Source organism: Tenebrio molitor, chromosome 1 (genome assembly GCF_963966145.1).
Source record: "Tenebrio molitor chromosome 1, icTenMoli1.1, whole genome shotgun sequence".
NCBI lineage: Eukaryota > Metazoa > Arthropoda > Insecta > Coleoptera > Tenebrionidae > Tenebrio > Tenebrio molitor.
The window spans coordinates 19,327,702-19,332,008 of NC_091046.1; the positions used below are offsets into that span (position 1 = coordinate 19,327,702).

General features: G+C 38.5%; 1 long non-coding RNA gene across 1 annotated transcript; it reads left to right on the top strand.

Annotated features, from left to right (window-relative positions):
- The first annotated feature begins 545 nt into the window (after positions 1–545).
- LOC138141153 (uncharacterized) lies at positions 546–3,126 on the top strand. The gene is made up of 2 exons (XR_011163023.1): positions 546–1,082; positions 1,137–3,126. It is a non-coding gene; the product is annotated as an uncharacterized lncRNA (long non-coding RNA).
- Positions 3,127–4,307: the final 1,181 nt, after the last annotated feature.

Here is a 4,307-nt window from a genome sequence, read left to right on the forward strand (position 1 = left end):
GACCTCTATAACATGGACCGAGGATGCTATGTTTCAAAACTGAAGCAGAAAGTCGGCCATATTGCTAGTCTCAATTTTTAGTAACTTTCTTTTTGTCCCTAGTTAACTGAATCCTGTCCTGCTTTTCACTGACATTTGACGTTGACAGATGTGATCGTGCTCGTTGATGGAGACGATTTAAATATAACTCAACCATGTTTTTGTGACCAAACTTACAGAAATCACGAATAAAATCACAAATAAGAAATCAGGGAACTCAACAGAACGAGTGACAGAATGATGTCACTAAATCTGCTGCCAACAGTATTTTGGTGTAAAACTAAAAGTTTCCAATGTGAGACTACAAAGATGGCCGACTTTGTAGCTTCACTTTTACTGTGGCAGGGACCACTGCACACGCAGTCCATGTTATAGAGGTCAGTGGTTATAATACAGCAGGTCGTGGTAATTTCTGTAATACTATTACAGTTTCCCATAACACATAGAGAAAATAAAATACTATAGAATGAAAAGTCCCTAATACATTTTTGGAAAATTGTTTAGCGCACCCTCACCACACCGCAAGAGGGCGCAAATGTTTTAAAAAGTCAAAACTTTAAAATCAAATTAATCTCAATAATCTAAAAATCAGTCAAAGCAGTGTCAATCTTTATGTCACTATCTTGTAATTCAAAATGAGGCTGTCTCACGTTCACATATAATGTAGTACCGCTGCTAAAATTGCTAAATTTGTTGTTGAGAGAATCAAGCAAAATTTGTATAGAAAACAATCAACAAATTAAAAGAAAAATAATACTTCAACCAAGAGATTACACCATTATTTGATACACCTCATCTTATTAAAGGAATTAGAAATTATAGGATAACAAAAGATTTGGTTTGGAAAGTAAACGAAGAAATTTTAAGTGTGAAATTGGACTATATAGTGAAGGTTTATCTTTATGATTCAGCGTGGGGCGAATTAAGAGCCCTCCACAAAATTACGGACATGCAGATAAGATCCAAAAAATGTCCTATGCAACTCAAGTTTTGAATCGTCATAATCATGATTAATTCAACTATCACGCTATTAGTTAACTGTGGTAATTTCTAATGACAATTGTTGTTAATAATCTAATATATATTTTAACTAATAGGTAGAACAAACCTAAATGATGAAGACTTGGGAACTGCAAAAACAATAACTTTTTTGACAAACTCTTTGATAATAATCTGGAGGGAGGGACATTTCGCCCACGTTGCGAGAAACCTCTTGCTTGTGGAGTTTACAAAAATCCGGGGCACACAAAATGTTGGCAGGAAGCAGTCCTACACTTACGCAATATGTACCTACTTTGGAAAAATTTTTGAATTAAAAAAACAGTACTTCCTTCCATAAAAAAAATTGAATGAAAACATTGGAAGGATTTTTGGATGTATACTAAAATTTAGCAGAAAGTGGCAAGTGTGAGTTTTTTAGAGTTTGTAAAAAATGATAATAAGATTCATGATATTTTCAAAATTATATTCAGTAACATAATTTCGGCCGATAATATTAAAAGCAAAATTTTAACGGTAATTCAAACATAAGTACTGTTACGATTTAAATCGCCGCGCGATGGTAAATCTTCGCGATTTTTCTAGAATGTTCTAGAATCCATCGCGACGGAAACGTACTCGGACTTCCGCCGAAAAATCTGCGCACAGAGGGGGTGGAAGCTATAAATCGGGGGAACCAGAGACAGAACGGGGGATTTTTCACGACCTTTTGCCGGGAGTGTTGTGAGTGCCTGGGGAGAGTCAAGGGGACAGTGATCGAGTGAATTTGCAGGGCCGACGAGACGACGTAGTGGAGTTCACGAGGGCCGTTGGAGACGATTCGTCTAAGTACCACCGCCCACATCGCCAAGCGGATCACGGACTTCACTACGGAAGGTTCCAGACCGAACGCTTTTGCGGATCAGGATCTCGTCGGGTCCTGTCAGTCCAGGTCGTCCCCGGACTCACCGGAAGGTGCCGGATCTACCCTCCAGCAAGTCAGGAGCAGTGGTGACACCCCATTTTCCACAGGCCGTGGCTTCCCAAAGTTTCGGGTGTTATTTTGTCACTCCGTCGAACTAATTGAGCGTTTGTATTTAACTATAGTCAAATTTCCATTGTCACTCATTATTTCGACGGATGAAAAGTTCTATCAAATTCCTTTAATTTGTATATCGCGTTTAGGATTTATAATTTGTTCCACTGTTAAAGTTGCAGTTTTGTCATAAGGCGCGACATTTCATTAATCGTACTAACTTAAGAAAAAATTTCCTTATCAAGTCCGTCGGGTTTTTATATTCACGAACGATTATCAATCCGTGAGTGACCTCGCCAGGAATTGTGTATCGCGCTCACCGAACATTTTTTTTGCGCGTGGTTCTTCACCGGTCCGTACCGGAGAAAAACATCTTAACTTCAATTTTTTTTTGGAGCGAAGGAAGACTTGGAGGACCTCCCCGCTTATGCGGGCGGCGTAGCCGAATAGCGACGTTACGTAGGACCAGTCGGCCTTCCTCCTTCGCTAAAGAAGGGAATTTTTTTTACTGTTTCGCCGGTACTCGTTCGTTGAATATCTGGGACCCGGAGGACCCTCCGAGGAGTTAGGGTTATTCAATTTTGTACACGCCATAAGGCTAGTCAGGCTTCGTTGTTTTCTTTTTCATTTATATCATTATTTTCATTGTTGAAATCTGAATAAACGATTAGTTGGAAGATTGTGTATAATTTCCCGTACTCCGGGCTGTTTTCACCAATTTTTTAGCTTCAGTCGGCGTTTCTCGTGGTCGCATTGTAAACCGAGTCGAAGCCACGACTTGTTCGTTATACCCCTGAACATTCCGGATTTGTAACCGGTAACAGGGTTGCCCAGTTTCGGGAGCGTAATTTATAACGTAACAGTACCTAATGTTAATTTTTCGTTCACTTAAAAATAAAATTGAAGATGAAATTATTGGTAAAATACTCGTAATTCATTTAACCACATTTACATTAAGGGGTAAAATTTAATTTTAAGTGGTAGGATACGAGAACGGTAACATTTAGGAATAATATTTATAAAAATGAAGCAGAACTGTATCAAAAACGGTTGAAAATAAAATATCGAAAGTATTGCTGGCGTTTTAATTTGTTGTGAAAATTTGCGATGATAAAAAAAAATCAAAGGAAAGGTAAACTCATCCAGTAGGCTGTGATTTTGCACCCTCACCAGGATAAGAGATGGCGGTAAACGCTTTGTGCCCAAAAAATGTATAGGGAGTTTGCGTTCTATATGTTCTTATTTTGTCTATGCCATAACACGCGAGGTGGTGACATCTACTGATATTTTGTCTTTTTTCCGGTCGCAGAGTTTTGAGCGATTGGCACGACTTGTTATTAAGGTACTATATCTTTAGAAGGAAGCGCCATTCCGCTCCACAATTTTTTGACGGGAAATTAAAAGAGAGGACATTATTGCTAAATCCCGTAAGTGTGACAAAGATAGAAGTATACACAATTTTAAGGGATGTTTGTATCGAGTCAGACAGATTCTATCTTTGTCACACTCACAGGATTTATCGATATTGCCATCTCTTTTAATTTCCAGTCAAAAAATTGTGGAGCGGAATGGCGCTACCTTCTAAAGATATAGAGTGCATTTCAACGAGAGGTACACAGGCGTGGCTACCGAGATGCGCCAGATGTAGGGGAAGGGCGACCCAAAATCGAGTGCATTGTCGTAGTCCAGTTTTATTTTTGTTTTTACTTTCACAACACAGGAAATATCAGATTTTCACAACCGGGATTAGAAATCAAGTTGTATCACATAAAAGAGAAGACGGTGAAGAACAATAACCTGACTGTGATTTGCGACAAAATGGCGAAAAATCAGCTGTTGAAATGAAATTAGAAAATTCCTTGGACAGTACAAACTAACGCCGCTACTGTCTAGGTATAGTCCTACAGAAACTCTAGTGGAACCCGACTTTGGTCGTAAATTTATGTTTGTCACTTGCAGTAGCGGCTCGTCAAGATCAAAACCGGGTAGGCACTAGCAATTTTTTTGGTCAGTTTTTTCGCGTTATTTTTTTTTTTGACCTTGCACCAGTTAAACGGTGGTGATGGATATAATGCTTATTATTACAAAGGTGAGACGTAATTTCAAGATGCTCCACTTTTCCCTAACCTGGACGTTTTGAAAATGACAGTAACATTAAGAAAACAATATCATGCATTGGGTTTATTATGGAAAATAAACGACAACTCTTGCTGGCACAAAAAAATTGCAATATAAATTAGACTTGATAATTTCA